Below are 12,379 nucleotides of genomic sequence, written 5' to 3' on the forward strand. Positions count from 1 at the left end.
TCCTCTACAATAGTATGGGCCTGCCTGTCCTAGCCACTCCTCTACAATAGTATGGGCCTGCCTGTCCTAGCCACTCCTCTACAATAGTATGGGCCTGCCTGTCCTAGCCACTCCTCTACAATAGTATGGGCCTGCCTGTCCTAGCCACTCCTCTACAATAGTATGGGCCTGCCTGTCCTGGCCACTCCTCTACAATAGTATGGGCCTGCCTGTCCTGGCCACTCCTCTACAATAGTATGGGCCTGCCTGTCTTGGCCACTCCTCTACAATAGTATGGGCCTGCCTGTCCTGGCCACTCCTCTACAATAGTATGGGCCTGCCCTTCCTGGCCACTCCTCTACAATAGTATGGGCCTGCCTGTCCTAGCCACTCCTCTACAATAGTATGGGCCTGCCTGTCCTGGCCACTCCTCTACAATAGTATGGGCCTGCCTGTCCTAGCCACTCCTCTACAATAGTATGGGCCTGCCTGTCCTAGCCACTCCTCTACAATAGTATGGGCCTGCCTGTCCTAGCCACTCCTCTACAATAGTATGGGCCTGCCTGTCCTAGCCACTCCTCTACAATAGTATGGGCCTGCCTGTCCTGGCCACTCCTCTACAATAGTATGGGCCTGCCTGTCCTGGCCACTCCTCTACAATAGTATGGGCCTGCCTGTCCTAGCCACTCCTCTACAATAGTATGGGCCTGCCTGTCCTAGCCACTCCTCTACAATAGTATGGGCCTGCCTGTCCTGGCCACTCCTCTACAATAGTATGGGCCTGCCTGTCCTAGCCACTCCTCTACAATAGTATGGGCCTGCCTGTCCTAGCACTCCTCTACAACAGTATGGGCCTGCCTGTCCTGGCCAGTCCTCTACAATAGTATGGGCCTGCCTGTCCTAGCCACTCCTCTACAATAGTATGGGCCTGCCTGTCCTAGCCACTCCTCTACAATAGTATGGGCCTGCCTGTCCTAGTCACTCCTCTACAATAGTATGGGCCTGCCTGTCCTGGCCACTCCTCTACAATAGTATGGGCCTGCCTGTCCTGGCCACTCCTCTACAATAGTATGGGCCTGCCTGTCCTAGCCACTCCTCTACAATAGTATGGGCCTGCCTGTCCTAGTCACTCCTCTACAATAGTATGGGCCTGCCTGTCCTGGCCACTCCTCTACAATAGTATGGGCCTGCCTGTCCTGGCCACTCCTCTACAATAGTATGGGCCTGCCTTTCCTAGCCACTCCTCTACAATAGTATGGGCCTGCCTGTCCTAGCCACTCCTCTACAATAGTATGGGCCTGCCTGTCCTAGCCACTCCTCTACAATAGTATGGGCCTGCCTGTCCTGGCCACTCCTCTACAATAGTATGGGCCTGCCTGTCCTGGCCACTCCTCTACAATAGTATGGGTCTTACCTGTCCTGGCCACTCCTCTACAATAGTATGGGCCTGCCTGTCCTAGCCACTCCTCTACAATAGTATGGGCCTGCCTGTCCTAGCCACTCCTCTACAATAGTATGGGCCTGCCTGTCCTAGCCACACCTCTACAATAGTATGGGCCTGTCTGTCCTAGCCACTCCTCTACAATAGTATGGGCCTGCCTGTCCTAGCCACTCCTCTACAATAGTATGGGCCTGCCTGTCCTAGCCACTCCTCTACAATAGTATGGGCCTGCCTGTCCTGGCCACTCCTCTACAATAGTATGGGCCTGCCTGTCCTAGCCTCTCCTCTACAATAGTATGGGCCTGCCTGTCCTAGCCACTCCTCTACAATAGTATGGGCCTGCCTGTCCTAGCCACTCCTCTACAATAATATGGGCCTGCCTGTCCTAGCCTCTCCTCTACAATAGTATGGGCCTGCCTGTCCTAGCCACTCCTCTACAATAGTATGGGCCTGCCTGTCCTGGCCACTCCTCTACAGTAGTATGGGCCTGCCTGTCCTGGCCACTCCTCTACAATAGTATGGGCCTGCCTGTCCTAGCCTCTCCTCTACAATAGTATGGGCCTGCCTGTCCTGGCCACTCCTCTACAATAGTATGGGTCCTGCCTGTCCTAGCCACTCCTCTACAATAGTATGGGCCTGCCTGTCCTAGCCACTCCTCTACAATAGTATGGGCCTGCCTGTCCTAGCCACTCCTCTACAATAGTATGGGCCTGCCTGTCCTGGCCACTCCTCTACAATAGTATGGGCCTGCCTGTCCTAGCCACTCCTCTACAATAGTATGGGCCTGCCTGTCCTAGCCACTCCTCTACAATAGTATGGGCCTGCCTGTCCTGGCCACTCCTCTACAATAGTATGGGCCTGCCTGTCCTAGCCACTCCTCTACAATAGTATGGGCCTGCCTGTCCTAGCCACTCCTCTACAATAGTATGGGCCTGCCTGTCCTAGCCACTCCTCTACAATAGTATGGGCCTGCCTGTCCTATCCACTCCTCTACAATAGTATGGGCCTGCCTGTCCTGGCCACTCCTCTACAATAGTATGGGCCTGCCTGTCCTAGCCACTCCTCTACAATAGTATGGGCCTGCCTGTCCTAGCCACTCCTCTACAATAGTATGGGCCTGCCTGTCCTAGTCACTCCTCTACAATAGTATGGGCCTGCCTGTCCTGGCCACTCCTCTACAATAGTATGGGCCTGCCTGTCCTGGCCACTCCTCTACAATAGTATGGGCCTGCCTTTCCTAGCCACTCCTCTACAATAGTATGGGCCTGCCTGTCCTAGCCACTCCTCTACAATAGTATGGGCCTGCCTGTCCTAGCCACTCCTCTACAATAGTATGGGCCTGCCTGTCCTGGCCACTCCTCTACAATAGTATGGGCCTGCCTGTCCTGGCCACTCCTCTACAATAGTATGGGTCTTACCTGTCCTGGCCACTCCTCTACAATAGTATGGGCCTGCCTGTCCTAGCCACTCCTCTACAATAGTATGGGCCTGCCTGTCCTGGCCACTCCTCTACAATAGTATGGGCCTGCCTGTCCTAGCCACTCCTCTACAATAGTATGGGCCTGCCTGTCCTAGCCACTCCTCTACAATAGTATGGGCCTGCCTGTCCTAGCCACTCCTCTACAATAGTATGGGCCTGCCTGTCCTATCCACTCCTCTACAATAGTATGGGCCTGCCTGTCCTGGCCACTCCTCTACAATAGTATGGGCCTGCCTGTCCTAGCCACTCCTCTACAATAGTATGGGCCTGCCTGTCCTAGCCACTCCTCTACAATAGTATGGGCCTGCCTGTCCTAGTCACTCCTCTACAATAGTATGGGCCTGCCTGTCCTGGCCACTCCTCTACAATAGTATGGGCCTGCCTGTCCTGGCCACTCCTCTACAATAGTATGGGCCTGCCTTTCCTAGCCACTCCTCTACAATAGTATGGGCCTGCCTGTCCTAGCCACTCCTCTACAATAGTATGGGCCTGCCTGTCCTAGCCACTCCTCTACAATAGTATGGGCCTGCCTGTCCTGGCCACTCCTCTACAATAGTATGGGCCTGCCTGTCCTGGCCACTCCTCTACAATAGTATGGGTCTTACCTGTCCTGGCCACTCCTCTACAATAGTATGGGCCTGCCTGTCCTAGCCACTCCTCTACAATAGTATGGGCCTGCCTGTCCTAGCCACTCCTCTACAATAGTATGGGCCTGCCTGTCCTAGCCACACCTCTACAATAGTATGGGCCTGTCTGTCCTAGCCACTCCTCTACAATAGTATGGGCCTGCCTGTCCTAGCCACTCCTCTACAATAGTATGGGCCTGCCTGTCCTAGCCACTCCTCTACAATAGTATGGGCCTGCCTGTCCTGGCCACTCCTCTACAATAGTATGGGCCTGCCTGTCCTAGCCTCTCCTCTACAATAGTATGGGCCTGCCTGTCCTAGCCACTCCTCTACAATAGTATGGGCCTGCCTGTCCTAGCCACTCCTCTACAATAATATGGGCCTGCCTGTCCTAGCCTCTCCTCTACAATAGTATGGGCCTGCCTGTCCTAGCCACTCCTCTACAATAGTATGGGCCTGCCTGTCCTGGCCACTCCTCTACAGTAGTATGGGCCTGCCTGTCCTGGCCACTCCTCTACAATAGTATGGGCCTGCCTGTCCTAGCCTCTCCTCTACAATAGTATGGGCCTGCCTGTCCTGGCCACTCCTCTACAATAGTATGGGTCCTGCCTGTCCTAGCCACTCCTCTACAATAGTATGGGCCTGCCTGTCCTAGCCACTCCTCTACAATAGTATGGGCCTGCCTGTCCTAGCCACTCCTCTACAATAGTATGGGCCTGCCTGTCCTGGCCACTCCTCTACAATAGTATGGGCCTGCCTGTCCTAGCCACTCCTCTACAATAGTATGGGCCTGCCTGTCCTAGCCACTCCTCTACAATAGTATGGGCCTGCCTGTCCTGGCCACTCCTCTACAATAGTATGGGCCTGCCTGTCCTAGCCACTCCTCTACAATAGTATGGGCCTGCCTGTCCTAGCCACTCCTCTACAATAGTATGGGCCTGCCTGTCCTAGCCACTCCTCTACAATAGTATGGGCCTGCCTGTCCTATCCACTCCTCTACAATAGTATGGGCCTGCCTGTCCTGGCCACTCCTCTACAATAGTATGGGCCTGCCTGTCCTAGCCACTCCTCTACAATAGTATGGGCCTGCCTGTCCTAGCCACTCCTCTACAATAGTATGGGCCTGCCTGTCCTGGCCACTCGGTAGCTCACCATATCAGACACTTCGAGCCCCTTCTTATTAATGGTATCTGTTGCTTTTATACATGTCTTACTACTCAAAAGTCGACTTAATTCTAGCTCAAAAAACTCCTAGGACTTATTTTCCAAATTGGCATGTTTTGTTTCTAAATGTCTGCGCAAGAGTGAAGGTTTCAACGTGTTGTGAGATAGTACTTTTGTATATATAATACCCTGTGTCTGAGGAAAGGCACTTCTCCCAATATAAGTGAACCCCAAATCAATGTAGTTCTCATCATATTTGAACCTCTTTGATGGTCAAATGTCCCTGTCTGTTGTTCAGCGCTTTCCCAGGTAAGGGGGCAGTGGCACTTCGGCTGCATCAGATTCACAACTGTCAGTGTCAATGCTAGCTGGACTTACAACAAATGTAGAATTACTGATACTAGCATTGGATGTGCACGTGGAAGCAGAACAATTTGTGTCGTTGACAGGTGCAGGTGTAGTACTGCTGGTAGTAGCAGTACTACTGGTAGAGCTGCTATGTGTCTCTATGGACGTGGGCCTTACTTTTCTTAACCATTTATCCGTTTTCAAACAAATGGAATGAGCAGCAGCTACGTTTGGCTTCATACTGACCGTTAGTGGAATTCCCACGAGAGAGGAACGGTTAATGTGATTGGATGTTAGGACCGTTAGTGGAATTCCCACGAGAGAGGAACGGTTAATGTGATTGGATGTTAGGACCGTTAGTGGAATTCCCACGAGAGAGGAACGGTTAATGTGATTGGATGTTAGGACCGTTAGTGGAATTCCCACGAGAGAGGAACGGTTAATGTGATTGGATGTTAGGACCGTTAGTGGAATTCCCACGAGAGAGTAATGGTTAATGTGATTGGATGTTAGGACCGTTAGTGGAATTCCCACGAGAGAGGAACGGTTAATGTGATTGGATGTTAGGACCGTTAGTGGAATTCCCACGAGAGAGTAACGGTTAATGTGATTGGATGTTAGGACCGTTAGTGGAATTCCCACGAGAGAGTAACGGTTAATGTGATTGGATGTTAGGACCGTTAGTGGAATTCCCACGAGAGAGGAACGGTTAATGTGATTGGATGTTAGGACCTTGAGTGGAATTCCCACGAGAGAGGAACGGTTAATGTGATTGGATGTTAGGACCGTTAGTGGAATTCCCACGAGAGAGGAACGGTTAATGTGATAGGATGTTAGGACCGTTAGTGGAATTCCCACGAGAGAGTAATGGTTAATGTGATTGGATGTTAGGACCGTTAGTGGAATTCCCACGAGAGAGTAATGGTTAATGTGATTGGATGTTAATTATTTGACTAGGATACCTGTATTTGACATTGTGTTGTTATTGCACTGAACACTAGATGGTTTAATGTTATTTCAGGATGTGAAACGAGGCTACTCAAGCGAGACAAAAGACTCACCCAAATGTATAGCCCCTTTGGAAAATATATATGGACTGTTTGAAAATGTCATATATATATATATATAATTTTTTTTAAATCAATAATATTTTATTTATTTATTTTAAAAAATGCTTTAGGGGTCCCTGACAGTGCAGTGGTTCCTTTAGGGTTTCCAGACAGTGCAGTGGTCCCTTTAGGGGTTCCTGACAGTGCAGTGGTTCCTTTAGGGGTTCCAGACAGTGCAGGGGTTCCTTTAGGGGTCTCTGACAGTACAGTGGTTCCTTTAGGGGTTCGTGACAGTGCAGTGGTTCCTTTAGGGGTCCCTGACAGTGCAGTGGTTCCTTTAGGGGTTCCTGACAGTACTATGGTTCCTTTAGGGTTTCCAGACAGTGCAGTGGTTCCTTTAGGGGTTCCAGACAGTGCAGTGGTTCCTTTAGGGGTCCCTGACAGTGCAGGGGTTCCTTTAGGGGTCCCTGACAGTACAGTGGTTCCTTTAGGGGTCCCTGACAGTGCAGTGGTTCCTTTAGGGGTCCCTGACAGTATAGTGGTTCCTTTAGTGGTTCGTGACAGTGCAGTGGTTCCTTTAGGGGTCCCTGACAGTGAAGTGGTTCCTTTAGGGGTTCGTGACAGTGCAGTGGTTCCTTTAGGGGTCCCTGACAGTGAAGTGGTTCCTTTAGGGGTTCCTGACAGTGCAGTGGTTCCTTTAGGGGTCCCTGACAGTGCAGTGGTTCCTTTAGGGGTTCCTGACAGTGCAGTGGTTCCTTTAGGGGTTCCTGACAGTGCAGTGGTTCCTTTAGGGGTTCCTGACAGTGCAGTGGTTCCTTTAGGGTTTCCAGACAGTGCAGTGGTTCCTTACATTTACATTACATTTAAGTCATTTAGCAGACGCTCTTATCCAGAGCGACTTACAAATTGGTGAATTCACCTTCTGACATCCAGTGGAACAGCCACTTTACAATAGTGTATCTAAATCATTAAGGGGGGGGTGGTGAGAAGGATTACTTATCTTATCCTAGGTATTCCTTGAAGAGGTGGGGCTTCAGGTGTCTCCGGAAGGTGGTGATTGACTCCGCTGTCCTGGCGTCGTGAGGGAGTTTGTTCCACCATTGGGGGCCAGCGCAGCGAACAGTTTTGACTGGGCTGAGCGGGAACTGTACTTCCTCAATGGTAGGGAGGCGAGCAGGCCAGAGGTGGATGAACGCAGTGCCCTTGCTTGGGTGTAGGGCCTGATCAGAGCCTGGAGGTACTGCGGTGCCGTTCCCCTCACAGCTCCGTAGGCAAGCACCATGGTCTTGTAGCGGATGCGAGCTTCAACTGGAAGCCAGTGGAGAGAGCGGAGGAGCGGGGTGACGTGAGAGAACTTGGGAAGGTTGAACACCAGACGGGCTGCGGCGTTCTGGATGAGTTGTAGGGGTTTAATGGCACAGGCAGGGAGCCCAGCCAACAGCGAGTTGCAGTAATCCAGACGGGAGATGACAAGTGCCTGGATTAGGACCTGCGCCGCTTCCTGTGTGAGGCAGGGTCGTACTCTGCGGATGTTGTAGAGCATGAACCTACAGGAACGGGCCACCGCCATGATGTTGGTTGAGAACGACAGGGTGTTGTCCAGGATCACGCCAAGGTTCTTAGCGCTCTGGGAGGAGGACACAATGGAGTTGTCAACCGTGATGGCGAGATCATGGAACGGGCAGTCCTTCCCCGGGAGGAAGAGCAGCTCCGTCTTGCCGAGGTTCAGCTTGAGGTGGTGATCCGTCATCCACACTGATATGTCTGCCAGACATGCAGAGATGCGATTCGCCACCTGGTCATCAGAAGGGGGAAAGGAGAAGATTAATTGTGTGTCGTCTGCATAGCAATGATAGGAGAGACCATGTGAGGTTATGACAGAGCCAAGTGACTTGGTGTATAGCGAGAATAGGAGAGGGCCTAGAACAGAGCCCTGGGGGACACCAGTGGTGAGAGCGCGTGGCGAGGAGACAGATTCTCGCCACGCCACCTGGTAGGAGCGACCTGTCAGGTAGGACGCAATCCAAGCGTGGGCCGCGCCGGAGATGCCCAACTCGGAGAGGGTGGAGAGGAGGATCTGATGGTTCACAGTATCGAAGGCAGCCGATAGGTCTAGAAGGATGAGAGCAGAGGAGAGAGAGTTAGCTTTAGCAGTGCGGAGCGCCTCCGTGATACAGAGAAGAGCAGTCTCAGTTGAATGACTAGTCTTGAAACCTGACTGATTTGGATCAAGAAGGTCATTCTGAGAGAGATAGTGGGAGAGCTGGCCAAGGACGGCACGTTCAAGAGTTTTGGAGAGAAAAGAAAGAAGGGATACTGGTCTGTAGTTGTTGACATCGGAGGGATCGAGTGTAGGTTTTTTCAGAAGGGGTGCAACTCTCGCTCTCTTGAAGACGGAAGGGACGTAGCCAGCGGTCAGGGATGAGTTGATGAGCGAGGTGAGGTAAGGGAGAAGGTCCCCGGAAATGGTCTGGAGAAGAGAGGAGGGGATAGGGTCAAGCGGGCAGGTTGTTGGGCGGCCGGCCGTCACAAGAAGCGAGATTTCATCTGGAGAGAGAGGGGAGAAAGAGGTCAGAGCACAGGGTAGGGCAGTGTGAGCAGAACCAGCGGTGTCGTTTGACTTAGCAAACGAGGATCGGATGTCGTCGACCTTCTTTTCAAAATGGTTGACGAAGTCATCTGCAGAGAGGGAGGAGGGGGGGGAGGGGGAGGAGGATTCAGGAGGGAGGAGAAGGTGGCAAAGAGCTTCCTAGGGTTAGAGGCAGATGCTTGGAATTTAGAGTGGTAGAAAGTGGCTTTAGCAGCAGAGACAGAGGAGGAAAATGTAGAGAGGAGGGAGTGAAAGGATGCCAGGTCCGCAGGGAGGCGAGTTTTCCTCCATTTCCGCTCGGCTGCCCGGAGCTCTGTTCTGTGAGCTCGCAATGAGTCATCGAGCCACGGAGCGGGAGGGGAGGACCGAGCCGGCCTGGAGGATAGGGGACATAGAGAGTCAAAGGATGCAGAAAGGGAAGAGAGGAGGGTTGAGGAGGCAGACTCAGGAGAAAGGTTGGAGAAGGTATGAGCAGAGGGAAGAGATGATAGGATGGAAGAGGAGAGAGTAGCGGGGGAGAGAGAGCGAAGGTTGGGACGGCGCGATACCATCCGAGTAGGGGCAGTGTGGGAAGTGTTGGATGAGAGCGAGAGGGAAAAGGATACAAGGTAGTGGTCGGAGACTTGGAGGGGAGTTGCAATGAGGTTAGTGGAAGAACAGCATCTAGTAAAGATGAGGTCGAGCGTATTGCCTGCCTTGTGAGTAGGGGGGGAAGGTGAGAGGGTGAGGTCAAAAGAGGAGAGGAGTGGAAAGAAGGAGGCAGAGAGGAATGAGTCAAAGGTAGACGTGGGGGGTTAAAGTCGCCCAGGACTGTGAGAGGTGAGCCGTCCTCAGGAAAGGAGCTTATCAAGGCATCAAGCTCATTGATGAACTCTCCGAGGGCACCTGGAGGGCGATAAATGATAACGATGTTAAGCTTGAAAGGGCTGGTAACTGTGACAGCATGGAATTCAAAGGAGGCGATAGATAGATGGGTAAGGGGAGAGAGAGAGAATGACCACTTGGGAGAGATGAGGATCCCGGTGCCACCACCCCGCTGACCAGAAGCTCTCGGGGTGTGCGAGAACACGTGGGCGGACGAAGAGAGAGCAGTAGGAGTAGCAGTGTTATCTGTGGTGATCCATGTTTCCGTCAGTGCCAGGAAGTCGAGGGACTGGAGGGAGGCATAGGCTGAGATGAACTCTGCCTTGTTGGCCGCAGATCGGCAGTTCCAGAGGCTACCGGAGACCAGGAACTCCACGTGGGTCGTGCGCGCTGGGACCACCAGATTAGGGTGGCCGCGGCCACGCGGTGTGGAGTGTTTGTATGGTCTGTGCAGAGAGGAGAGAACAGGGATAGATAGACACATAGTTGACAGGGTACAGAAGAGGCTACGCTAATGCAAAGGAGATTGGAATGACAAGTGGACTACACGTCTCGAATGTTCAGAAAGTTAAGCTTACGTAGCAAGAATCTTATAGACTAAAATGATTGAAATGATACAGTACTGCTGGAGTAGGCTAGCTGGTAGTGGCTGCGATGTAGCTAACCTAGAAAATCGCTCTAGGCTAAACAATTGACTTAGATACAAAGACGGCTATGTAGCTAGCTAGCTACGATCAAACAAAACAAACCGTTGTACTGTAATAGTTACTACAGTGCTGCTATTCGGGGGCTAGCTGGCTAGCTACGTTAAGAGAACGACAATAGCTGGCCAGCTAACCTAGAAAATCGCTCTAGGCTACACAATTGTCTTAGATACAAAGACGGCTATGTAGCTAGCTAGCTACGATCAAACAAAACAAACCGTTGTACTGTAATAGTTACTACAGTGCTGCTATTCGGGGGCTAGCTGGCTCGCTACGTTGAAAGACCGACAATAGCTGGCCAGCTAACCTAGAAAATCGCTCTAGACTACACAATTGTCTTAGATACAAAGACGGCTATGTAGCTGGCTAGCTACGATCAAACAAATCAAACCGTTGTACTGTAATGAAGTGAAATGAAAAATGTGATACTACCTGTGGAGCGACGCGGAATGTTGACCGGGTAGTTGGAGTTCAATTCGGTAGAGGTTGGCTAGCTGTTGGCTAGCTAGCTAGCAGCATTTCCTACGTTAAGGACGACAAATAGCTGGCTAGCTAACCTCGGTAAATTAAGATAATCACTCTAAGTCTACACACTCTAAACTGCACAATTATCTTGGATACGAAGACAGCGAAGACAACTATGTAGCTAGCTGACACTACGCTAATCGAGTCGTTCAGTTGAGTGTAATAGTTTCTACAGTGCTAGTGGACAGTGGATGTTAGCTAGCTGCTTAGCTAGCTGCTGGGCAGATACGTTAGGACGACGAAATACGATAATATGCAATTGTCGTTGATACAAAGACGGCTATGTAGCTAGCTAAGAAGAAATTGCTAAGATAAGACAAATCAAACCGTTGTACTATAACGAAATGTAATGAAATGTAATGAAAAGTTATACTACCTGCGGACCGAAGTGTAGATGCGACCGCTCGCTCCAACCGGAACCGGAACCGGAAACCCCCTTTAGGGGTTCCTGACAGTGCAGTGGTTCCTTTAGGGTTTCCAGACAGTGCAGTGGTTCCTTTAGGGGTTCCTGACAGTGCAGTGGTTCCTTTAGGGTTTCCAGACAGTGCAGTGGTTCCTTTAGGGGTTCCTAACAGTGCTCTGGTTCCTTTAGGGGTTCCAGACAGTGCAGTGGTTCCTTTAGGGGTCCCTGACAGTGAAGTGGTTCCTTTAGGGTTTCCAGACAGTGCAGTGGTTCCTTTAGGGGTCCCTGACAGTGAAGTGGTTCCTTTAGGGGTTCCAGACAGTGCAGTGGTTCCTTTAGGGGTCCCTGACAGTGAAGTGGTTCGTTTAGGGGTCCCTGACAGTGAAGTGGTTCCTTTAGGGGTCCCTGACAGTGAAGTGGTTCCTTTAGGGGTTCCAGACAGTGCAGTGGTTCCTTTAGGGGTTCCAGACAGTGCAGTGGTTCCTTTAGGGGTCCCTGACAGTGAAGTGGTTCCTTTAGGGGTTCCTGACAGTGCAGTGGTCCCTTTAGGGTTTCCAGACAGTTCAGTGGTTCCTTTAGGGGTCCCTGACAGTGCAGTGGTTCCTTTAGGGGTCCCTGACAGTGCAGTTGTTCCTTTAGGGGTCCCTGACAGTGACGTGGTTCCTTTAGGGGTTCCTGACAGTGCTATGGTTCCTTTAGGGTTTCCAGACAGTGCTGTGTTTCCTTTAGGGGTTCCTGACAGTGATGTTTCCTTTAGGGGTTCCTGACAGTGCTGTGTTTCCTTTAGGGGTTCCTGACAGTGCTATGGTTCCTTTAGGGTTCCCTGACAGTGCAGTGGTTCCTTTAGGGGTCCCTGACAGTGCAGTGGTTCCTTTAGGGGTCCCTGACAGTGCAGTGGTTGCTTTAGGGTTCCCTGACAGTGCAGTGGTTCCTTTAGGGTTCCCTGACAGTGCAGTGGTTCCTTTAGGGGTCCTTGACAGTGCAGTGGTTCCTTTAGGGGTCCCTGACAGTGCAGTGGTTCCTTTAGGGGTCCCTGACAGTGCAGTGGTTCCTTTAGGGGTCCATGACAGTGTAGTGGTTCATTTAAGGGTTCCATACAGTAGAGTGTTGATAGTAAATCTAGACCGTTCATTGGGTATGACTCAATTTTGACACATCGACTGACCTCTATTTATTTGTCCTGGAGGATATTTACCTTATAATCCT

The sequence above is a fragment of the Oncorhynchus masou genome, chromosome 19 (assembly GCF_036934945.1).
Source record: "Oncorhynchus masou masou isolate Uvic2021 chromosome 19, UVic_Omas_1.1, whole genome shotgun sequence".
NCBI lineage: Eukaryota > Metazoa > Chordata > Actinopteri > Salmoniformes > Salmonidae > Oncorhynchus > Oncorhynchus masou.